Genomic DNA, 25,769 nt, shown 5'->3' with positions numbered 1-25,769 from the left:
GCTCAGAAAATTCTCTATATTTTGCTTTTTTGAACTTTGTTGATACGACCCTCAGTTGCTGAGATATATTGCCATGCAAAAGTTTAAAAACATGAAAATTGATGATTTCCAAGTCTCACCCAAACAACCCACCATTTTCTAACGTCGATATCTCGGCAACTAATGGTCCGATTTACAATGTTAAAATATTAAACATTCGTGAAGTATTCCGATCCCTTCGAAAACTATATTTTCAAAAATTTAAATCAAGACTAACCTTTCAAATGGGCCAAATATTTAAAATAACGCCTTTTTCTGGTTTAAAAATTTTGAAGATATTTTTTTCGAAAAGATCGGAAAATTGTTTCAAATTTTAACATTGTAAATCGGACCATTAGTTGCTGATATATCAACATTAGAAACCGGTGGGTTGTATGGTTGAGACTTGGAAAACTTTAATTTTCATGTTTTTAACCTTTGCATGGCAATATCTCAGCCACTAAGGGTCGTATCAACATAGTTCAAAAAAGCAAAATATAGAGAATTTTCTGAGCTTTTCAAAAAAAAATTTTTTCAAAGGTTGGTAAACATGTGCACTTATTTTAAAACAATAAAAACTGCGACTATTTTCAAAAAAGTTACCTATAAATGAATATTACTTGAAAACGGTGCACTTTATCAAAAATTCACTTATGTACTTTTTGATTGCAAATTCGCTTTTACATCGAAAAATGAAGTTGAACAATTTTTGCGACCAATATTCGATTTTTGGAAAAAATCAGTATTGATTAAAAATGTCATAACTCGGTCAATGATTTTTTGCACATTCTGGAAGTTGGCATTTGATGTCCTCTAAAACATATTAAAAAAATAAATAAATAAAAAAAATATTTATTACAAATCTAGTTTTAGTGACTAAAAGTTAAAAAAATCACCAAATTTTTTTTCCCGTGTATCATTTTTTTATCAGTATAGTCCTTATCCGTACTTACAATTTTCCCGAAGACACCAAATCGATCGGAAAATTCCTTCAAAAGATACATAATTTTGAATTTTCATAAATCGTTTTTGTATGGACAGCTGCCAAATTTGTATGGAAAATTATATGAACGAACTAATGATGCAAAATGGCTTCTTTGGGCATACCTAAGGCTACCAACTCTTGCTGAGCAAAAATCCGTACACTTTGCCGATATGACACCATGGTACAGTAGTTGCTCGTTAACTGGGCTGAACAAAAAATAACGAGGGGACCACCGATGCATAATATTTTCCAGATGAATTATAAAAATAAAAGTTATTCAAATTTATTTACAATGCTTACTTTTCATATTTCTTTAATTGTAACTTGAAATAAAACAAAAGTTTGAAAAAAGTTTTTTTTTATTGAATATGATTTTTGTATCCATTAACCCCTCGGCTATTTTGGTTTGTTTTGGTTTTTTGACATTTGTCTGCTTTTTAACTGGGCTAAGGCTCAGTTATCGAGCACCCAGTTTAAAAGCAGCCCAGTTACCGAAAAACTTTTGTATAACAAAAATGGTCAAGTTATTATTTAGATAAATTAAATAAATAAATAAATTTGAGAATCACAAATATAAAACTGTGTCGTTTTTACACCTAGCAAATTTCACAAAATGCTATCAGACTGCTTATGGCTTGCACGTTTAAAAGTATTCATAAAATAAACCGTGACTTGAATCAAATCATTATGGTCTTCATTTAAAAAAAAACGTTTAAACGTTTAAAAGTTTACGAAATGTCATGTTTGCTCTTACGAATGATATCGTTCTCATTGTTTTCACGAACACTTTTCTAGAGTTTTTTTTATTGAAAAGATCCTATAACATGTGAAACACAACAGTTTATAGGACCTTTAAAAAAACTCTAGATTTGTCAATTGAAATTTTCAAAGGTTTAGAAGTTTTAGATGGATCTTGGATCTTTTAATGGATAAATATATTTAGTAAGGAATGTCTAGAAGAACAATTCTAGAGTGTTTTTTGAAAAGGTCCTATAACATATGAGAGCAAAAAAAAATAAATACTTAAGTTTGAATTGAGAAAAAACCCGGAAAACTCTCTCTTTGTTCAAATCAAATTCAATTTCAAATCAAACTCACAGTTGAATTAAAATGTCTTATTAACAAAAGCTTTGACCAAATCAAAAAAGCAATTCAATGTTTCCATACAAATCCGTATTATGCGTGAAATTCCCTACAGGCATTCCGGCCTTGCAAAAATCCGCGAAGAGGGTCGAAAATCCGTATGGTAAGGAAAAAATCCGTACAGTTGGTAGCCTTAGGCATACTGAAGGCACCAAAAAAGTTTCAGCCGGTTTAAAAAATACAAAAAAATCGAATGACCGAAATCTCAGAGAATTGTATAATAACCAGTAATACACTGTAAACCATTCTCAAGACTTGATGCTTTTTATCTAAACAAATGAAAAAACTTAACTTAATAAACTTTAATTAGGTGGTTGAAAACATCAAACATGAAAAGTTCCACCCAAAGCCCATTCAACCACACAAGAGCTCTTAAAGTTTTCCTCCAACGATGTGGGTACCACCACGACTTGTCTCAAGTAGGTGCACGTCGTACCACACTGCGAGTGTGAGAAATGCACTCCTGGAGAGTGGGCATTATTGGACTAGGTTCACCATCTCTTTCCAAGCCTAGTTGGGTCCAGTTCAGGTAAATAGTCGAAAGGAGGAAGCAAAAGGTAAATTGATTTGCCAACGTAACGCACTAACGAACTTCGTGTACCTTGGTAAAGTAATTGAATTTTAATTAAATTTTCAAGAGACCTGTCCGACGAGCTCTCGAAGAATGAGATGTGTGTTGGTTCGTCATAACTGGAGCGGAATATTTGCAAGCTGTAATCAAACTGCCCAAACATTTATATTTGCCGAGAAAGGAGATGTTTCAAGTGGTTTGAATGGTTGAAAGTTTTCGTATATCTGGTCAGTTTGAATTACATTGGTTTATATCGTTGAAGTTTTAAAGCAATGAACACAAGAATTCATGAGCAAACTCGTTAAAAAAAACAATGAATGAAGAATTCTCCCCCTTACAATTCCAACAAATAAGTCTAGACAGGCAGCGAAACAAAAACGAGCCGACATCATTGTCTCCTCATTCATGGAACGCAAAAACAAGAAAAGAAATTCCTGCGATCTGTGACGATACCGCACACTTTGCATCTCCCAAGGCAAAAAAAAACAAATAGGCTCATGAGTGTCTCAACAAACATTGATGTTATGATTCAGCATTGAACAAGCGTGCATGATTACAATAATAAGCGTCTGTGGCACAGGATTTATGACATGTCTTTGAAAAATATGAAAAGCGCACTGGTTTCAGTGTCATTCGCTTTATATGGGACTGTGAGACGATTTTAGATGAAGAAGATGTACAAAAAGCTTCGCTGATTAAAGATGATTTAAAGATTCAAAGATTCAAAGATTCAAAGATTCAAAGATTCAAAGATTCAAAGATTCAAAGATTCAAAGATTCAAAGATTCAAAGATTCAAAGATTCAAAGATTCAAAGATTCAAAGATTCAAAGATTCAAAGATTCAAAGATTCAAAGATTCAAAGATTCAAAGATTCAAAGATTCAAAGATTCAAAGATTCAAAGATTCAAAGATTCAAAGATTCAAAGATTCAAAGATTCAATGATTCAAAGATTCAAAGATTCAAAGATTCAAAGATTCAAAGATTCAAAGATTCAAAGATTCCAAGATTCAAAGATTTGAAGATTTGAAGATTTGAAGATTCAAAGATTCAAAGATTCAAAGATTCAAAGATTCAAAGATTCAAAGATTCAAAGATTCAAAGATTCAAAGATTCAAAGATTCAAAGATTCAAAGATTCAAAGATTCAAAGATTCAAAGATTCAAAGATTCAAAGATTCAAAGATTCAAAGATTCAAAGATTCAAAGATTCAAAGATTCAAAGATTCAAAGATTCAAAGATTCAAAGATTCAAAGATTCAAAGATTCAAAGATTCTGTTGGGTTGGTCCTTACCGGTCGTCGATAGCTCAGGGGGGTTGGATCGGGGTTGTCCGGATTGTTGGGGGCGCCTTTTTGTCCTGGGCTGTTCCGTCCTTTTGGGGGTTTTGGGGGGTTTTCCGGGGTCCAAAAAGGCAACACGTACACACAAATTCACATAAAACACTCAGCTTACACAAACTACATTTATTAAACTACACAAACTACATATATTAAACGAAAAAATACAGATTAAAAATCGGCCTCTTGGCCAGCTAGTTCTTGCTGCTGTTGAGTTCGCACAATTATAATATTAATTATCCTAATCATTGGCCGGGCCGGCCAGTCCGTTCAGCGTATTGGTGCCCTCGATCGATCAGCTGGTCCAGCACACGCACACAGCGGCCGCCGCCGTGTGGATCGTGAGATGCACTGGTGAGTTGGAATGAGCTGCAGTTGGTGAGGAGAAAGATCGTCTGCGCTACCGTACTCGTAGACATTCCCGCCCACCCTGAAATTCCGGGAATTTCTGAAAAGAAAGAAAAAAAAAAGAAACCACCTCTCGGACACGAAATGTTGCGCACGGAACCGTTCAGTTCTTTGGGGTTTTGGGGTCCTCGGAAGGTTCAGGTGAAGGTTCGTCTGGCTCGGTAAGCAACGGTAGCACGCAAATCTTCTCCACAGGTCTCGTCAGGAAGTTTGTGGCGGTCTTCAGGGTGACGACCCGCACTACGCCATCGGCTCCAGGATGAAGTTCGACGATCCGGCCCATCTTCCAGCGAATAGGCGGTTGAATTTCGTCCCGGATCACGACAAGTTGACCAACCTTGATCGTCACCGGTGGTTTCCAGCGCTTTGATCGCCCCTGCAGCTGCGCCAGATATTCGGTCCTCCACCTCCTCCAGAAATCCTGCAGCTTCCTCTGCGTCGTCTGCCATTGATTCAGGTGGTTCATCGGCACGGCGGTGATGTCCAGGTCCGGAAGCTCGTGCAATGATGAGCCGATCAGGAAGTGCCCTGGTGTGAGCGGCTCCAGATCGTTCGGATCGTCCGACATCTGCGTCAGCGGCCTGGAGTTGAGGCACGCTTCCACTTGCACCAGCAACGTGTCCATGTCCTCGTAGGACACCGGGTTGTCGCCGAGAACCTTCAGGAGATGGGTTTTGGCCGATCGTACCGCGGCCTCCCATAGTCCTCCGAAATGGGGAGCGCCCGGTGGGTTGAAATGCCACTGAATCCCCCTGATCAGCGCACTCCTTGGACACTTTCTCGCTGTGATCCTTGCTGCGAAGCAGTTCAAACAGTTTTTTGAAGTTGATTACGAGCGCCAACGAAGTTGGTCCCGTTGTCTGAGAAGATTTCTGCTGGCAGGCCTCTTCTCCCGATGAACCTTCGCAGGGCCTGGATGAAGCGGTCGGTAGAAAGGTCCGTTACCAGTTCCAGATGCGCCGCTTTCGTGCACATGCACACGAATACGGCTACGTAAGCTTTGATGGCTACTCTACGCGGACCGGGGCGAATGTAGACCGGTCCGAAGTAATCCACGCCGACCTTGGAAAATGGACGCGCCACCGTGACGCGTGCCGAAGGCAGTTCTCCCATGAACTGCTGGATTTGAGTGGGTTTCGTCCGGAAGCAACGCTGGCAGTTGTGCACGATCTGGCGTGCTACGCTTCGACCTCCAAGCGGCCAGTACTTGAGTCGAACTGTCGCGAGCATCAGCTGCGGTCCCGCGTGAAGTAAACGTTCGTGGTAGTCCTCGAACAGCATCTTGGTCAGCGGGTGCCGAGCGGGTAAAACTATCGGATGCTTCGTGCTGTCGGTTTCTTGCGAGTGACCCAAACGTCCACCGACTCGGATCAAGTTGTCGTCCGCTAACTTCGGGTTGAACCACCGCAGCGGTGAGTTCCTTCCTACAGATTCGTTGTTGGACAACGCTTGCCACTCCGCCTTGAATTCGTCCTTCTGCACGAGACGAATCATGGTGTGTTCCGCTTCCTTCAGCTCCCGTGCTGTTGGAAGACCTCGCTGATCTACGCCTTCTTCGTGCCGCAGGATCTTCATCAGCCTCGACCAGTACGCTACGCTTCGAATCAGGCTCCAGTAGTTGGAAAACTTGCTGATGATGAAACTCGGGAAATCTATCTGCTGTCCGCCAGCTAGGTTCGCTGCTACGTGACGTCTTTCTTGGTCTGCTTCCTCGTCACGATCCAGCACCGGTTGAGACGGCCAGTGTTCAGGACATAGCTTGAGCCATGGGGGGCCTTCCCACCACAGCAGTAGATCTGCGATATCCGCCGGTGCGACACCTCGGGAAATGAGGTCCGCAGGATTCTGGACTCCCGGCACGTGGTTCCATCCCCCGCGCTCCGTCAGCGCTTGGATTTTCGCCACCCTGTTGGCGACGAAGGTGTTCCACGTCGTAGGTACGTGCCGTAACCACTGCAGTACACAGGTAGAATCCGTCCAATAGTAGTACTTGACGTCCAGTTTGGTTGCCTTGAAGATCTGCTCACCCAAAAGAGCAGCCAGCTCCGCTCCGCAGAGCTCTAACCTTGGAATCGACTGGCATTTGAGAGGAGCGACCTTGGATTTGGAGCTAAGCAGCGCCACGCGTACTTCTCCAGCTTGGTTTACGCTTCTCACATACGAGCAAGCTCCGTATGCATCCTGGGAAGCGTCGCAAAACGTATGGATCTCGATGTTGACCGCCTTGGGAATGATCACACATCTTGGGAATGTCAGGTCGTTCAATGCCGGAATTTGTTCATAGAACTTCAGCCATTTCTGAACGATTGCGAGTGGTAGTTCGTCATCCCAGTCCAGCTTCTTGCCGCTCTTGTCCTCCAGCGTCCAAAGCTTCTGCATCAGAATTTTAGCTGCTGCGATAACTGGACCGACGAAACCGATTGGATCAAACAGGGTTGCAATCGTTGACATTATCCTCCGCCGTGTCCACGGCTGATTTGGGTTTGGGGTTGGGTGATCAAACTGGAACTTTAGAACGTCGGTGGTTGGTCGCCAAACCAATCCCAGAGTCCGTACAGATGGATCTGGGTCCAGGAGCACATCGCCAGTCCTTGACAGTGCTAGGTTCTCGTCTGGTATGCCCTGCAGTACCAGAGGGCTGTTGGATGCCCACTTCCTAAGCCGAAAACCGCCGCTCTCCAGCAGAGCGTCCAGTTGGGTTCGTAGTTCCACCGCTTGATCCTCGTCGTCCGCGCCGGTCAAAACGTCGTCCATGTAGACGTCTTCGAGCGCGACCTTGGCTGCCATCGGGAAACGGCTTTGCTCATCCATAGCGAGTTGCTTGAGCGTCCGGGTTGCCAGGAAAGGTGCTGGCTTGGTACCATACGTGACCGTCGCAAGTTCGTAGACTTTGACCTCCTTGTTGGGGTCATCCCGCCACATGATGCTTTGGAGCTTCATGTCTTCCTCGGTGACTAGAACTTGTCGGAACATTTTCTCCATGTCAGACACGAGCATGAACTGCTTTGTCCGGCTCCGTAGGATTATTGACCGTAGATCGTCCTGAATCGACGGTCCCACCAGTAGGGCATCGTTGAGCGACACTCCCGTTGAGCTCGCACAAGACGCATCGAATACCACTCGCACCTTGGTCGTAGTACTCGATTCCCTCACCACCGGGTGATGTGGTAGGAACACACGCTTGACCTCTCCGAGGTCGGTAGCCTCGCGCATGTGTCCTAGTTCCAGGTATTCCTCCATGAATTGGTTGTATTGTCGGCGCAGATCAGGATCCTTCTCCAATCTGCGTTCCAGCCCTTGAAGACGTCGGAATGCGATGTCCCGTGACTCGCCCATCCGTGCCAGTGTGTCTTCGTCCTTGGGGTATGAAACCGTGTACCTTCCGTCAGGACCTCTCTTGACGGTTCGCGAATACAACTCCTCGCATCGCGTTTCCACCGGGGAATAGTTGTGCGGCGTTGCGACCTCCTCGCAAGCCCAGAACCGGGTGAGCAGCTCCTCTAGGGTTGACGAGACTGCTACGTTGCATTGGGTAACCGAACTGGAGTTTTGGTTCTCCACGTTTCCGGTCACAATCCATCCAAATACCGTTTCGGTCAGTGTTGGTAGACCGACTCCGAGTTCCAGCTCCTTCCCGGAATTGAAGAAAGCAAAGAAGTGGTGGATTCCAAGCACGATGTCCACCGTCTTGGAGTTAAAGAATGCGGGATCGGCTAATTCCACATCCGGAGGAAATTCCCAGCCGGCCACACTGACATCCGATGTCGGGAGATTGGCCGTTACCTTGGGTAGTAGGAGAAATTCCATCCTGCGCGAGAACCCTGTCACTCGCGACTTGATTGTAGCTTGGATTTTGTGCTTGACCATGGTGTTCGCTTGTCCGATGCCGTACACCGCGACATTTGAGCGTTTCCGTTGGACCTTCAACCGCTGACAGAGCCGCTCTGTCATGAAATTGCATTCCGAGCCCGAATCCAGCAGTGCTCGAGCAGGAAACTTGACGCCTTCGTCGTCCTCCACCAGGACAACAGCTGTGGCCAGCAGAACTGTAGAAGAACGATGAGCTGCCACGTTGGATGTTACGGTTTCCGTTTGCGTCGAAGACTGTGCTGCTTGGTTCGAACTTCCACCATTTGGACCATTGTTTCCACCTCGGTTGAAGTCCTGTCCAGAAGACATTGGTTTTGGTCTGTCGCTTCTCTTGGGTTTGAAGCAAACCAAAGTGTGGTGCTTGGCTGAACAGTTCTGGCAGACAAAACGTGAGGTACATTGTGTCGCTTGGTGACCACGCCGGAAGCAGTTCAAGCACATAGAGTTCGTTCGCACCACCTTGTCCCTTGCTGCAACTGACATGCCTTGGAATGTCGGACATCTGTACAACAGATGTGGCTCCGAGCAGACTACGCAGCTGACCCCAGACGACTGCACCGCATTGAAGCTTGATCGGGTGAAGGGAGCCTTCTGCTGCTTGGATGGTTTGGTATCCGCCTTGGTTCCTGCAGTCATGGTTTTGAGCGAACTAAGAACTCTAATCCGGGTGTACAGAAAATCAGTCAAGTCCTTGACTGTTTCCTTCTCCTTGGGCTCGTTGGATTCCTTGTTCTCCTTGTTCGCCTTTGCCGCTGTGACTTCTTCCCAGCTTCGCTTTGTGACAGGATCAAGTCTCGAAGAGAGAAGGTGCAGCAACAACAGGTCCTTGTAGTCTTCCGGACTCACAAACTGATCGAGCGTCCGAACGGCCCGTTCGAACCCTTCCAGAAGTTCCTGAAGATCAGTCACCGACTCCTCGGTCAATGTCGGAAGATTAAACAGCGTTTCAACCTGACTTCGCTTCAGCAGATTGTTGTCGTTGTAGTATTTCGTCAGGATCTCCCACGCGACCTGGTAATTCTTGGCGCTCATGTAGAGACCGTCGACCATTGCTCGCGGCTTGCCCAGCAGGCATCCTTTGAGGTACTGGAACTTCTCAATGTCCGGAAGATCCTTCTTCCAGTGGATCAATGACGTATACAAGTCCCGGAAACTCAACCATTCGTCCAGCTTGCCGTCAAACTTCTGCAGCTGGATTTGTGGGAGTCGCACGTGGTCGTGGATTGGATGCTGCGTCGCGTTGAGATCGCGTTGGGTCGTATTCAGATCTGGGTAGGTTTCAACTCCTTGGCCTTGTCCACCAACAGCGTCTTGGTGTCGTAGTAACACTGTAGACAGTCCTTCCTCTTCTTGCTGTACGCGTCGTCCGTGCCGGCGTAGTCCTCGTGCATCTCGATGTCCAGAATGGTATCGTTGACTTTCTCCCAAAGTCCGTCAAGCTTTTCCAAGCGAACCTTCACTTGACTCAACGTGGTCGTGTTGTTCATCTCGCTGGCGAACGCGTACACCGCATGAAACAACTCATCGGACGACCTCAGCTTCGCCTCAAGCTGCTTCAGCGTAGGAGACGCCTTCTTGGTTGTCGGCGCCATCGTAGTTAAACTCACAGTTCACGAAAAAACACGAAAAGGTATGGTGTAGTATTCCGTCACGGTCTAAGCCTCGGCGTAGACATACACTGTAGAGTATTTTTTATGTATTTACCTTCACAAGAAGTACAATCCACCTGCTCTACAGGTACGCGCAACGGTGAAACGGTGACAGCGGTTGATAAAACTTCCAAATCCCCTTAAAAAACGTCCTCAAATCGTGAAATTCGTGCCAGATGATCGTGCAAAATGGTGGGAGAATATTTGTAGTACCCAAAAAGTGCTTCGGCAAGACATATACGACGTGTATTATACGTGCTTAACTGACCTTTGCAAAAAGTATCAGCCTCCAAAAAGTTCCAAAATCCCAGCTGGACAGTGTTCCGTACAGTGACGGTAGCACTGCAGCAACTCTTCGGTGAGATGAACGATGAGCAAGTTTCTCACTAGTGAGTTCACGGTCGTAAATAATCCTCGTGTGTTGTCAACATAAAGTGTGCGAGAAGTGAAATTGGTGGTGTAGAAAACTGACGTGTCCCAGGCTTCGGCTGGACATATACATTTGATTTTAGTAGTTTACCTTAGGAAAGGGTGAATGATGCCGATGTCCATTCAGCCGATCGCGGTTTGCCAGCAGCCGACGCAGTACGGATGGTCATCAAAGGTAAGGCAGCATAAATGCATTCGTGTGATCGTCCAACACCATATGATGATTCCAGAAGATGGCCTCTCTCGGTGCAGCAGTATTGGTGTTGATCGTCGCCGACGGTGGTATTGGTGTCGTCGAGCCTCGATCGTTGGCTTGGTGTGCGTAACCTCGATCGACGTTGATGATCGTCAATGATGGTGATGATTGTTTACACTCGATCGTTGGGTGGATTTTTGGAGAAAAGTGGGTGTTAGCAGGAATTCAACGTCTAGCTTCGGCGTGCGACATATACATGCTGTATGTATTTACCTGGACAAACCAGGGCACCTTGCCCAACGGATGGTGATCCAGCGAAGCGACGTCCAGGTGATCTTCGGTGATTGGCGATAATTGCTGCTGATTCCGGTTGGTTCGCAGAGTAGCAGCGGGTGAACACGAAGATCGACGAGCCAGCGACCGTTCACTGGGCTCTCCGGGTGCTGCGAAGACGAAGAACGATCCGAGCAGGGTGTAGTTTTCTCCGGTGAGTACTCCAGTTGTACTCAAGCTGAGTGTGAGTGGTCGCGATATCCGATCGCGATGGCGGAGCCCTTGCTCGCCCGCGGAATTGAAGGCCGGTAGCACAGTTCCCAAACTGTGATGGCGCACGGTGTGTGTGCGTGTAGAAGGCGCAAACCGATGTACTTGGTGGGGGCCAACCTGGCCTGAGGTCCTTCCGAATCCTTCCCGATCCGGTTCGAAGGACCAAAAATGTTGGGTTGGTCCTTACCGGTCGTCGATAGCTCAGGGGGGTTGGATCGGGGTTGTCCGGATTGTTGGGGGCGCCTTTTTGTCCTGGGCTGTTCCGTCCTTTTGGGGGTTTTGGGGGGTTTTCCGGGGTCCAAAAAGGCAACACGTACACACAAATTCACATAAAACACTCAGCTTACACAAACTACATTTATTAAACTACACAAACTACATATATTAAACGAAAAAATACAGATTAAAAATCGGCCTCTTGGCCAGCTAGTTCTTGCTGCTGTTGAGTTCGCACAATTATAATATTAATTATCCTAATCATTGGCCGGGCCGGCCAGTCCGTTCAGCGTATTGGTGCCCTCGATCGATCAGCTGGTCCAGCACACGCACACAGCGGCCGCCGCCGTGTGGATCGTGAGATGCACTGGTGAGTTGGAATGAGCTGCAGTTGGTGAGGAGAAAGATCGTCTGCGCTACCGTACTCGTAGACAGATTCAAAGATTCAAAGATTCAAAGATTCAAAGATTCAAAGATTCAAAGATTCAAAGATTCAAAGATTCAAAGATTCAAAGATTCAAAGATTCAAAGATTCAAAGATTCAAAGATTCAAAGATTCAAAGATTCAAAGATTCAAAGATTCAAAGATTCAAAGATTTGAAGATTTGAAGATTTGAAGATTTGAAGATTTGAAGATTTGAAGATTTGAAGATTTGAAGATTTGAAGATTTGAAGATTTGAAGATTTGAAGATTTGAAGATTTGAAGATTTGAAGATTTGAAGATTTGAAGATTTGAAGATTTGAAGATTTGAAGATTTGAAGATTTGATGATTTGAAGATTTGAAGATTTGAAGATTTGAAGATTTGAAGATTTGAAGATTTGAAGATTTGAAGATTTGAAGATTTGAAGATTTGAAGATTTGAAGATTTGAAGATTTAAAGATTTGAAGATTTGAAGATTTGAAGATTTGAAGATTTGAAGGATTTGAAGATTTGAAGATTTGAAGATTTGAAGATTTGAAGATTTGAAGATTTGAAGATTTGAAGATTTGAAGATTTGAAGATTTGAAGATTTGAAGATTTGAAGATTTGAAGATTTGAAGATTTGAAGATTTGAAGATTTGAAGATTTGAAGATTTGAATATTTGAAGATTTGAAGATTTGAAGATTTGAAGATTTGAAGATTTGAAGATTTGAAGATTTGAAGATTTGATGATTTGAAGATTTGAAGATTTGAAGATTTTAAATTTTTAACCATTTTCATTTTTAAGAAATATTGTTATATTTAAACAAATTATCATCATATTTTGTCAATATTCTACTTCAACTCTCTTATTCAAACCATTCCCTATAAAAACCACACTGTTTCATGGCTGACAGACTGCATTCATAATGAGGGGAAAACAAACAGGTGCGAATCTCAAATTCATAATGATAATGTTGATGATAAAGATTCGGCAAGCTACCACACTCTAGACTGTGAATTTATGCTCTCATGTGGTTTGCTGCAGCACTTCAAAAAGCTAGCAGAGTTTTTCAAATGATCGTATTTTTATTTATTGTTTTCAGAAAACTCAAAATTGAATTTGCTAAATTATTTAAAATGTCATATGAATTGTTGCAATAATTAAAACTTCCTCGATCTCAAATATTCCCAAAGAAATATGAATATTCCGTCAAATCACTCGAGCTGCGGCGTTTGCTTCTCGTTAGAAACACACCTGACTCGCGCTAGTGTCTGCCTGGCTGAGCTTTAAGTGATAATTAGTTGATCTAGTTATACAAATTTGACGAAGCAATTTTTGGCGTACGTAGAAATCCGCTCCGCGGCGGAAATCAAACATTTTAATGAAATGCTCGTTGGAATAATGAGCGAGGAGCATCATTTTTCAATTAAACAAGTCACGTTAAAGCTCGTTTGGATTAGCGCCAGCTGTTTGCGTTTGCATTGTGATAACCTAATAAATTAATTAATTGATGCGAAATGTTGATTCTAAATATTGAGCAAATGGTGCTTAGGGAGCATGGTTGGGCAATATTTATGCAATATTAAAATATGATTAAGAGCAAATATTCGCATTTTGAAGGATAGTTGCAAAATTGCAACTATTGAAATTGAAATAAATAGCAAATAATGGTCAAACACGATAGAAGAATAATAAAAATAAAACTCTCCCAAGTGACGTCAAACATTTCGCCATCCATTCACGTCAACCGGCTACAAGACCCACTTTGTCCAATCAAATTCCGAAATCACTGTACCATAAGTTCAAAGGCATGTTTCTGTCCGGCCTAACGGTGTGCATCTGTCACCACGTGGACACGTGGACATCGTCGTCGTCGTCATTGGCAAGACCTTATGTCTTTCGAGAATCTCTTTGACACACGTACAGGCTCTCACAAATGTAATGAAACATTACGACATATGTGCGGTGTGTTTGGTTGGTGTTGTGATTTGTTGACATAAATATTATTTTGGTGAAATTTGCAAAAAAAAACGATAGAGAAATTATAAAAACGTGTTTTTGTGTCCATAAACCCAAAAGATCAATTAAAAGAAAATATCATTTATGTCAAAAGAGCACAACCGTTACACTTTGTTATGTTCGACCGGGATGGTCCAAGAATAATAACATTTTCAGGCGCCTCCGGGCAGCGTCACACGCTGCTGGAACACGACCGGACGACGCATCAACGCGACATCACCGCGACGTGTTGACCCGGGACGAAGAGTGACACACGCGACATTGCACTACTAGCCGTCGTTGGTCAGCACCATTAATTCTGCTGCGTTTAGCAACGAATGAAAAAACGTAATTTTGACAGGGACTTTATCCTTTTGTAGCGTTAAAATTACAGTTTTAAGATTTATTTTTAATTATTTTCCTAAAAACTTATCGAAAAAAACAATTTTTAGTTTCAGCTTTTCTAATTTAGAACGATTTAAATGTAAGAGGACTAACATTGCTCCAAAAGGCCCAAAATAGGAACATTCCATCCCATCCCCCCAATCGCCTCTTCGTTCCTTCCAATTCAGTTAGCCCGTAGTGTCCTTACCAGACACAGCCATCGCCACCGGAAGGCAGGTCAGCGGCCTCCCCAGGGACGATCGGATGGCCGATGGTGCTTTCGCATGATTTTGACGCGTTAGAAATACTTCTATAGCAGCAACAACACATTGACCGATTCATAGCACTTGTTTACCAAGCAGTCATTTTTTCAATATCTTTGGATGGTTCAGATAATTTTTCATGCTTTCCAGCTATTTGAACCACACAAAAAATATATTTTTTCACACTAAAGTTCCCATTCTAAGCATATCTGTGAAGTTGTAAAATTTATAAATGCTGGAAAAAATTTGCCAACTTTTTAAAATAATTGCTCTTAACTGGATGGAATGTAGATATTCAATCATTTAATCAAAATTTTATAGTAAAATGACTCTTTTATAAGCCCTCTTATTGATAAAAGCAGATTCTGTAGGTATAAAACTGTACAGAACATTTAAAAAGAGGGTATATGGAAGCGTTGTCCCGTCACGAAAAATTACAATTGTTTAGTTTGTAATGGTTCGTGAAATCGGATTTGCATTATATTTCGGATTATCTTCGTACTCAAAAAACCCTTTAAAATGAAATCGAATATTAGTCAAAAGTAACCAGAGTTACGACTGACGCCAGTTTGCGTTGTCTCGTCACGCTAATTTTTTGGTCAAGGCACAAATTCAAAAAAATGTGCTCATTTCTCGTGTCTAGACGCAAATCGTGTAAAAGGCCAGTTTTTGGTCGATCTAGACTAAATCGACCATCCTGAATCCAAATTTGCCTGTTGATTTTCCTGAGTCTCAAAGGGAAGCAAGACATTCAAGATGGCGTCTAATATGGCGGCTGAATTTAAGAACTATCATAAAAAGATTTTTAAGTTCAATCAACTCGTCAAACTTAACTGATTTGGAATTGCTGAACTCGGATACGAACTCTTGAATACTTCAAAGTATTCAGGGAATGTGAAATTCAAGATGGCGGCCAAGATGACGAAGTTAGAATATTTGATTTTTTTTTATATTTATAGAAATGCAACAGGCAGTCAAAAGGTCAAATTTAATTAATTTGGGGTTGCTGAACTCGAATATAAGCCTTAAAATATTCTAAAGTACTCAGGGAATGCAATCCAATTTGCAAGCTTAACAATATTGGCCGCCATCTTGGATTGCACATTCCCTTAGTACTTTGGAGTATTCTATGGCTCTTATTCAAGTTCAGCGACCCCAAATTAGTTTGAGTTGACTATTCAGTAGAGATTTTTACAATTACTTCATTTCGTGATGGGACAACGCGAGCAAAACCCTCTTTTGCAAAATATCTGCGCTGTCCCGTCACGAAAAGAAGTACTTGTCAAAGCATAGGGCAGAGGCTTACCCGGAGTTGCTACTCCGTTATTGACCAGGTCCTCTAGAAGTAACATTCTCGAGCCGTGGAAGATGAGTGGGAGCTATCTTTCCTCGCTTCGCAACTTTTCAAAGGCCCCTATCATGCTGATCAATACCGGCGCCGGCCACGACCAGTGGCAGAGTCGCGGGGAAGTGGATGGGAATGTTAGTTCGATACTTGCGTGATAGAGACCGCCCAATCGACTGCATCTCCGACAAAGTATCGCATGAGTGGTCATGTGAAAAAGTTTTTTTTTTTTTCAAAAACTTACTAGGCGAGCAGAGTTCTTCACTTTTGTGTATAAAAATCATAATGATCCAATTGAACGAATTTTTTCCGTCAAATTTTTTGTCTTCAAATGTTTGCTGGAGAGAATCTTATTGAAATTTTATGTACTTTCCAAATTTGTATAAATATTGGCTCCTTTTTCGAATATTTTTAAAGTTGTGGTTTGGTTGAGCGTTTTAGCAGAATGCATTACTGTGAATACAAAGAGACGAGTTGTTCCTTTTAATTCCGCTATATATTTTTAATATCTTGACAGATACGTATTTCGTCTACTACTTGCAGACTTCATCAGTGAATCAGTGAGAACAGAACACTGATGAAGTCTGCAAGTAGTAGACGAAATACGTATCTGTCAAGATATTAAAAATATATAGCGGAATTAAAAGGAACAACTCGTCTCTTTGTATTTTTAAAGTTTTCAGCAAAAACGTTACTTAATTCACCTTAAGGTGGTTGGTGCCTTCCTCACATTCATGTTGTATTTTATGTTATATTTAGAATTGAATTTAAGATTTTTTGTAAAAAAAATTTTTTTTTCTATCAATTTTCTAAAAATATTGTTTTTACCGGAACAGCAATTTTCAATTCTTTTTTTAACCAACTCTCCAAAATAAAGATAAAAGGAAGGGGAAGGGGGGGCTGTAATTGAATTTAAAAGTGCTGATATGCCAACATTAGGTGCAGGATGGAATTGCATGCTGTCCCCATAGTATTTGTAAACAATGTCTTATGAGTTGTATATTTCAGTAAAAAGTTCGTGTAAATCTTTGTCGAGACAAAATGGTGTATTCAGCAACATAATTAATACAGACTTTTTCCAGAAGAGACGCAGACACTGCTTAAGCATTGTGGCAACCGGGACTTTCGCGCGTAGGAAAAAAGACCCGGCCTTTGAGGTTTTGCGAAAATCACCCTTTTACTACAAAAAAAAAAACTTTTTCATGACATAACTTTTAAAGTACTTCACTAAACAGAATAAAATTTAATAGGGTCTTAGGGGACCCCAAAACGAACAGAAAAAGGCGGATCCAGCCAAAATCGGTTCAGCCAGTCCCAAGATAATCGTGTGAAAAAAAAATCATGTCTACACACATTCCCACAGACACAGAATTTGATTCTGAGTCGGTAGATATACGTGAAGGTATATCTAGGAGGTGTATTTAAGAAGTTCATTTTTCGAGTGATTTTATATAGGGACCTACATAGGGAAATGAAATGTTCTGGGAGAAATTTCAAACACTCAAAGTCATTCAAATTTAAGGTTGAAAAACTTGTAGTTTTTCTTTGGTGCTGGCACTTTTCTTGTACCGAACAAGCACAAACATAACAAAAACTATCAGATTATTATCAACAACAGTTTGCAATACTTTTGATTGTTATGAGTCTCGTTTTTTTGCCAAAATGATTTTAAATTGATTCCTACCTTGTTCTTACATGACCTTGTTGCTCGATTGGAACCCCGATTTGACAGTTAGATTGGAACCCTGAGAGTGACATTTCGCCTCTCCATATAGGCTCTCTAATTTTATAGCCTTACCTCAGTAAGGTGAGGAAGGCAAAAACTAAAAACATATGCGTACAAACGTTGTCCCGTCACGAAAGAATCGGTCTATTTTGTTTTGAGTTTCGTCAACGTTAAATCGGGTTGCATACAAATAAATGAAACATTTCGACGTACCATTGCCAAGATATAGCTATTTTAAGTTAGCAGTTTAAAAAAATTTGGCGATGACTCGTTGAACCGATCCTGTCTGCATGACGAAGGCCGTTTTTGAAAAACATAATTTTGAAGAAAGTTTAAAATAGTTTTATGTTCATATAAAAAATCGTCAGTTTTTGATTTTGATATTAAAAAAAGCAAAAATTCAAAATCGGGTTTCGTCATGCACACGGCATATGTTATGAGAGTCATCATCCCAAATTTCAACCAATTTGGTCCATCCCATCCCGAGATATCGTGGCACCCGTAGCACAATTCGGTGTTCTAATGTTCACAAAATTTTGAAGGTTCGCCTTGCGCATGGCAAAATTTTGAACTTAAATCGTCTCTTACTCAGTTCAGTCACGAAATATCTTCATGAAACTTTCTGGAGTGGTTGAAAGTCATCTTTTCAGTAAATCTAGTGAATTTTCAGAATATTGTGATTTTCTACATGTATGTAACCCCTTAAGCGAAAATGGCTGAACTTTATCCGCAAAAAAATCACGATTGAGGTGAAAACTTGGAAAAAGTGGTCAAAATTGCAAAAATATATTACACTTAAAAAAAACCTTTCCAAGAGATTCTCGTTGGATGCAACCATACTCTTTGATATTCTTATAAGGGAGGTTTGTGCTAGAAATCGTTGAAAAATATGTCAAGGGGGCCATTCCATTGTCACGAGATATCAAAACACGGCCTCACGTAATCTTGATCATGGACCATAATTATCCCTAAACACTAAATAGAAAAAGGGATCAGGACTATTATTTGGAATTTCCTGTGAGCTGGCGGAGAATGACACAGTTCAAGACTTAATTTCAGTGTCTTCGAAATTTCAAACAAAATATTTTTTTTATTTGGGAAATTTACGATAACCTGTGTTAATTTATTCATTGAAAGACCATCCCATCGAATAATATCGAACTTTGGTGGCCGATACGGCAAAGGCGCGTTTCGATATGTCAAAGATCTTGGGTTCGAGTCTCGCTTTCGGCACTAATTTTTGGTTGATGAATTTTTTTGAAAAGGAACCCATGAGAATAACGCTCTCACCAATCTCGGAATTTATTCTCTGTATCCATTCCAGGGGGATGCTTAAGGCCGCCATCTTGGGTGATTGAGATTGATAACGCGCGCTAACTGCGCACAGTGAAAACAAAAATATTTTTTTATTAATAATTTTTTTTTTTTGTTATTTTTGTTATTTATAAGAATAACTGTAGTAAAAGTCAAATTACACAGTGGTTAAACACTAAAAAAATTGGAATATTACATTTGACGTAATCGTTGATTTGACCTATTATTGAATCGTGTAAACATATTTTCGATGTAAAATTATGTAAATTATTACGTAAATTGATAAAAATCTCATTGGTACTCCTCTACATTATATGAAACCTAAAATTACAGGTCAATTAACCCAACATTAAGCTTTATTTGATGCACATAACTGGAGCATCAAATAAGATGTAATTTTACATCAAATGAAACCCGATTACACGCGCTTCAGCCGTTACATTTTCGTCCGAGTGGTGAACTGTCAAAACGTTTGCCATGCTCGACGTCGCTAAGAATTTTGTTGCAGCAATCATTTTCGGGCGAAACAACCTTCAATTTTGAACCTTTACTGCCCAGAACTTGCTACCGTTCAAGATAAAGGTAAGTTTATTAATGTTTAAAGTGGTGAAACAGAACCGCTGATGTTTTTTTGTCGTCTCGTTTTTGGCATGTTGCGGCAGGTACCCATTATGAACTGTTCCGGCAAGCCGCTTCTTGTTCTTGGCTGAACACTTTCTTTCCAAGAGGAAGTTCCCGGAGAGGATTAAAACGTAGTGCCAAGAAGTGAGTTCTCTCTAGTTGTGCCACCTTGATGCCTTCTCCCGTGGGGTGGATTCAAGTGGAACAAAAGCCAAGGGCGAAAATCCGGCGGAAAATTGAAGAAGAAAACCCTTTTTGAGGTGTGATTTAAGTTGTGTCTTAAAATTATGATGTGTTACAATAAAAACATTTTAGTTTTGGACAGTATTAACAGGCTTTTTTATATTCCAATAAGAATTTTAAGATTCCTATTCGAAAAGCAATCCACCTGAGTCACGTTAAATGAAATTTTACACGACCTTGAATGATTTATGGTCGTGCAATTTTACGTCTTATTTAACGCGACATTAGGTCTGATTTGATGCTCCAGTTATGTGCATCTAATGTAACCGAAAATTACACGTTTTTTTCGTAGTGTGCGCTTAATAATCCCAACTTTAGTAGTTTATTTTGCAAATTAATTGATAAAAATCCCCTAAAAAGCATACACTAACTTTTAAACGCACATTGCGATAAAATTTTACATAAATACAATAATTACTTTATTTCCAATTTATGCCTGCAGTTTTTGTACTTTTTATTACAGTGCGCAGTTGCTTTGTTTTGGTTCCGTAACGAACAGCTGTTCTTTTGTGCTGGCGCCGTAATTGACAGCTCTTTTTTGTTCTGGTGCCGAAGTTGACAGCTTGTGTTGGCTGCGGGCGAGCTGCCTGTAGTGAGATATAGATGTCACCCCCCTGGTCCATTCACAGTACCTTTATACTAGCAGATTGTGTTCTTTATTCTCTCGGATGGCGCTGCTGAACTGTGAGTGTAGTAAAAAAGTAGAACAATTTTTAAAGTCAAATTTAAACAGTGTTCCATGGGGGGCACCCATAGATTCAATTTTCTGGTGATAATTGTAACAAATTCGCATTGCTGAGTCAATTTGATATTTAAACTCATTGAAAATTCTGGTATTCTCAAATTCACTGCACTCATAATAAACAAGATCAAAAACTTTGTCACGCTAAATTGGCATTTTCGATAAAGTTCCTTCCTAGGATGCATCCTCCCCCAAAAGCACCCACTAACTGCTCCCATATTGCCCTCATTTCTTCGCAGTGTAGCACAATGTTTGCCACTTTTAACGCTCGCAAAGTTTTCCATCGTTTTCCTCCGCGCTCCGTGACCCTTTCCAACTGTGCAACTCTTTCGGGAGAGCGAGTGAAAAAGACGAATAGCTGTTATTTATATTTTCATGTCCATCGATTTTTATTGCCAGCCGATAAATAATGGCAAAAATGTAACGAAGTGCAACTTGACGCTCTCCCCCTTCTTTTCACCAACGGGACCGTGGAAAAATGACATTTTCCAAGAAACCGTTCATTCTTTGGCGCACATACTGGATTAAGGTCGTCGTAAAAATCGGTGCATGAAAAATGTCAAACTTTTGTTCGCGTTTAAGCTTCGGTGAAACGACCGAATAAATCAGTGTTTGGATTTATGGTCCACTGCTTGAGCTGCTGCTGCTATTTGGCAGCGAAAAGATTGAGGTCAAATTGTGACGATTTTATTAAATTTATCACGACTTTGAGGTTGAGGGTGCAATTTTCGTGCAAATCTCGGCACACGTTTTACGACGGAGTAAATCCTTTTTGCGGTTGATTTGCATGATTGAATGTGTGCACTTAGTGAGCTTGAAGTGAAAATTTGATTCGTTTCATCGAATCATATATCAGTTAAGCGATTAAGTTAATAAGGTGGAAGTGCCCTGTTTCATCATAATTTTGAAACCTCAAAGCCAACAAAAATCTTAGAATCTGTTAAAAAAAAATAAAAATCGGTGAAAAGTGTCCACATTATTTTTTGGATGGTCCCAAAACAAAAATTTGCCCCTTAATATTTAGGAAGGAAGAGAATGAAAGGTTGATGTTTTATTAAAAGGTTTGTTAAAAAATCCATTAGATCTTATAAAAATATGTGTGATTGCTGAAAACTTTGCTGAACTGGTATAAATAAATGGTTAATTAAACCTATTCTAAAAGTACAAAACCGCTGTGTTTGTACTCCAGAATTACAACATTCACGCAGAACTCCTCACTTTATTCGTTTATCTTTGAGGAAAGTTAGTTTTCCCCTTCTTCCGGGAGGAAAATGGCTCATAAAAACTCACTTTACTTGCGGGTTCGAGCATAATGAAACGAGAGAACTGTTCGCCATTTTTTTCCATTTCCCTTGTGGGGTAGAATGAGGTGGCTTTGTCGGTTGGAGAAAATATGATGCCCTCTCGCATATATCGAATATCACGTGTGTGTGTGTTAGTGGAGGGCAAAAAAAAAGACGTAAAAGTTTCTTCAGTTGAATTTCACTTCTCGAATGACGTTTGAAGCTTTTTGCTCTTTCACGCACTGAACACACTCTGACTCACACATGGTCGAGCAAACTAACAAAGTTTACGATGGTTTACATATCTACATTTCTCACTTTCATACACACATACACGCAGAAACTTACAAGAAAAATAAGAGCTTCCATATTTTTTGCCATTCTGCAGGAAAGAGAGCAGGAGAAAAACTCCGTTCGATTATGTCCATTTCGTTGGAAGTAACAGCCCCTCTGATTCAGTTTCTGCCCAGGAGGCAAGGCAGGAAATAAACAAGCAACATAAATATGTATGATGTCTTCTTGAGTGACTGGCTGGTCCTGGATAAAAAGACGTTTGTTGTTGCAAATAAGGAAAGAGAACATGTTTTGCTGCCGACTTACTAGCAGCTTGACTGGGTTTTGTGATGTTTCAGAGCAAGGTGAAGTTGGTTATAATTGGTTAACGTCATTTTTATGCTTTTGTAATATCTTTTTGTGTGTTTGTCTTTTTGTCTTTTTGTCTTTTTGTCTTTTTGTCTTTTTGTCTTTTTGTCTTTTTGTCTTTTTGTCTTTTTGTCTTTTTGTCTTTTTGTCTTTTTGTCTTTTTGTCTTTTTGTCTTTTTGTCTTTTTGTCTTTTTGTCTTTTTGTCTTTTTGTCTTTTTGTCTTTTTGTCTTTTTGTCTTTTTGTCTTTTTGTCTTTTTGTCTTTTTGTCTTTTTGTCTTTTTGTCTTTTTGTCTTTTTGTCTTTTTGTCTTTTTGTCTTTTTGTCTTTTTGTCTTTTTGTCTTTTTGTCTTTTTGTCTTTTTGTCTTTTTGTCTTTTTGTCTTTTTGTCTTTTTGTCTTTTTGTCTTTTTGTCTTTTTGTCTTTTTGTCTTTTTGTCTTTTTGTCTTTTTGTCTTTTTGTCTTTTTGTCTTTTTGTCTTTTTGTCTTTTTGTCTTTTTGTCTTTTTGTCTTTTGTCTTTTTGTCTTTTTGTCTTTTTGTCTTTTTGTCTTTTTGTCTTTTTGTCTTTTTGTCTTTTTGTCTTTTTGTCTTTTTGTCTTTTTGTCTTTTTGTCTTTTTGTCTTTTTGTCTTTTTGTCTTTTTGTCTTTTTGTCTTTTTGTCTTTTTGTCTTTTTGTCTTTTTGTCTTTTTGTCTTTTTGTCTTTTTGTCTTTTTGTCTTTTTGTCTTTTTGTCTTTTTGTCTTTTTGTCTTTTTGTCTTTTTGTCTTTTTGTCTTTTTGTCTTTTTGTCTTTTTGTCTTTTTGTCTTTTTGTCTTTTGTCTTTTTGTCTTTTTGTCTTTTTGTCTTTTTGTCTTTTTGTCTTTTTGTCTTTTTGTCTTTTTGTCTTTTTGTCTTTTTGTCTTTTTGTCTTTTTGTCTTTTTGTCTTTTTGTCTTTTTGTCTTTTTGTCTTTTTGTCTTTTTGTCTTTTTGTCTTTTGTCTTTTTGTCTTTTTGTCTTTTTGTCTTTTTGTCTTTTTGTCTTTTTGTCTTTTTGTCTTTTTGTCTTTTTGTCTTTTTGTCTTTTTGTCTTTTTGTCTTTTTGTCTTTTTGTCTTTTTGTCTTTTTGTCTTTTTGTCTTTTTGTCTTTTTGTCTTTTTGTCTTTTTGTCTTTTTGTCTTTTTGTCTTTTTGTCTTTTTGTCTTTTTGTCTTTTTGTCTTTTTGTCTTTTTGTCTTTTTGTCTTTTTGTCTTTTTGTCTTTTTGTCTTTTTGTCTTTTTGTCTTTTTGTCTTTTTGTCTTTTTGTCTTTTTGTCTTTTTGTCTTTTTGTCTTTTTGTCTTTTTGTCTTTTTGTCTTTTTGTCTTTTTGTCTTTTTGTCTTTTTGTCTTTTTGTCTTTTTGTCTTTTTGTCTTTTTGTCTTTTTGTCTTTTTGTCTTTTTGTCTTTTTGTCTTTTTGTCTTTTTGTCTTTTTGTCTTTTTGTCTTTTTGTCTTTTTGTCTTTTTGTCTTTTTGTCTTTTTGTCTTTTTGTCTTTTTGTCTTTTTGTCTTTTTGTCTTTTTGTCTTTTTGTCTTTTTGTCTTTTTGTCTTTTTGTCTTTTTGTCTTTTTGTCTTTTTGTCTTTTTGTCTTTTTGTCTTTTTGTCTTTTTGTCTTTTTGTCTTTTTGTCTTTTTGTCTTTTTGTCTTTTTGTCTTTTTGTCTTTTTGTCTTTTTGTCTTTTTGTCTTTTTGTCTTTTTGTCTTTTTGTCTTTTTGTCTTTTTGTCTTTTTGTCTTTTTGTCTTTTTGTCTTTTTGTCTTTTTGTCTTTTTGTCTTTTTGTCTTTTTGTCTTTTTGTCTTTTTGTCTTTTTGTCTTTTTGTCTTTTTGTCTTTTTGTCTTTTTGTCTTTTTGTCTTTTTGTCTTTTTGTCTTTTTGTCTTTTTGTCTTTTTGTCTTTTTGTCTTTTTGTCTTTTTGTCTTTTTGTCTTTTTGTCTTTTTGTCTTTTTGTCTTTTTGTCTTTTTGTCTTTTTGTCTTTTTGTCTTTTTGTCTTTTTGTCTTTTTGTCTTCATTTCTGATCTTGCAAATTGATGGTCAATGTCAACCCAATCTAAACATTCCTCAAACTACCCTAAACATCTTCATAATTCAGCCCTTCAAACGCAATCCTTCGCTTCTTTCCATTGTGCCAATATTCAACTAACGAACCGTTTCAAATAGAACTTGTTCGATATAAAAGGAAAACTTGTGGTCCTGGCGTTATACTGCTGAAAAAACGTTTGTTTTTTTTTCTGAAAAGTTTACGCAAACTTATATTTTAGATTCATTTCATTTTATTAGGTTGCTTTAACAATTACATTGGTGCAGTTGTTATCCTGAGCTGAGGTATGGACTACCTTGCAATAGCTGATTTGCTTAAAATGGGTCGAGAGTCTACTGGTACTAAGGAGAACAAATTGGACAGAGAAGGAAAAAATATGCAAAAATAACCTTCGATATATTTTTTTATTTTTTTTTTTTTTTCGTTTCAGATATAATTTAGATTCAACAAACATGAAAACAACTGATAGTCATTTTCTAACAAAATAGGTATTAGTATATTTAATACAGTTTAGAATATCACAAAACCAAACATCCTAATAAAAAGTAACACAAAGTTATCCCTTACGTCATATATGCTAATTTTTTGTGGGCAAGTATCTATTTACCGAGGTCCTCAAAAAAAACTCTTGCTTCGTGGAACCACGTACAAAAATGCAAATCCATTTAAGCCGGTTAGCTGAGCTTGAAAAATGTTGACGTACATACACAAATAATTTTTTTTTTTCTTTTTTTAACTCGCATCATAGGGAGAGCATGAAACGGTGAGGCTGAGTTTGTTTATTTGATTGTTTGTTTGTTTATTTTGGGATGTGTGACACTGTTGCTGACTTTGATAAATTTTACCACAGCTTAAGGGTGTCATGCTTCAAGGGACAATGTTGTAAATAGATTTTGGATTTTGAAATTCAAACAGGTTGAAATTTTCAAATGAATTCATATTTTTGCTCAAATCTCATCTCATCTTTTCGCAATAAAAGAAAACCCTCTTCAAGCATAAATAACTCAACCTCCGGCACTGATTTACACAAATGGATCCAAAGAAAAATTTACTGCACTACAGTAAAAAAAAAACCCTTTGCTGATCGACTGGAAGGTATCATTACGATTTACTTTAGCCCATCTTTATTGCTGTCATGATCATAAATCTTTGCACTGCAGAATAAACTCCCCCAGCTCCCACAACTCAGCCCCCGATCCAATTCGGTGCGTTACGCAAAGCAATATTCATTTACCTTTTTCTCAGAACCTTCAGTAAGCACTTAATCCACCAACGGAAACCCTCATCTTCTTCAAATGAAACACGGAGAAGAAAAAGTGCACATCCCAAACCATTTCACTCTAATCAATAAAAATAACTCTCTGTCAACGGTCCATA

General features: G+C 39.5%; 1 protein-coding gene across 3 annotated transcripts in view; it reads right to left on the bottom strand.

Annotated features, from left to right (window-relative positions):
• The window catches only part of LOC6054058 (kin of IRRE-like protein 1), an 807,298-nt gene that overhangs the window by 233,030 nt on the left and 548,499 nt on the right, over positions 1-25,769 (bottom strand). Inside the window, exon 1 of one of the 3 annotated variants that reach the window (XM_038257419.1) lies at positions 4,012-4,537. The exons of the other annotated variants lie outside the window; for them this stretch is intronic. The gene's annotated coding sequence lies outside the window, so the exon portion shown is untranslated. Of the gene's footprint in view, positions 1-4,011; positions 4,538-25,769 lie in introns of those variants that run through there. 3 annotated transcript variants of the gene reach the window in all.

This window comes from Culex quinquefasciatus, chromosome 2 (genome assembly GCF_015732765.1).
Source record: "Culex quinquefasciatus strain JHB chromosome 2, VPISU_Cqui_1.0_pri_paternal, whole genome shotgun sequence".
Taxonomy (NCBI): Eukaryota; Metazoa; Arthropoda; class Insecta; order Diptera; family Culicidae; genus Culex; species Culex quinquefasciatus.
This window is presented reverse-complemented; position numbering and strand designations above follow the sequence as displayed.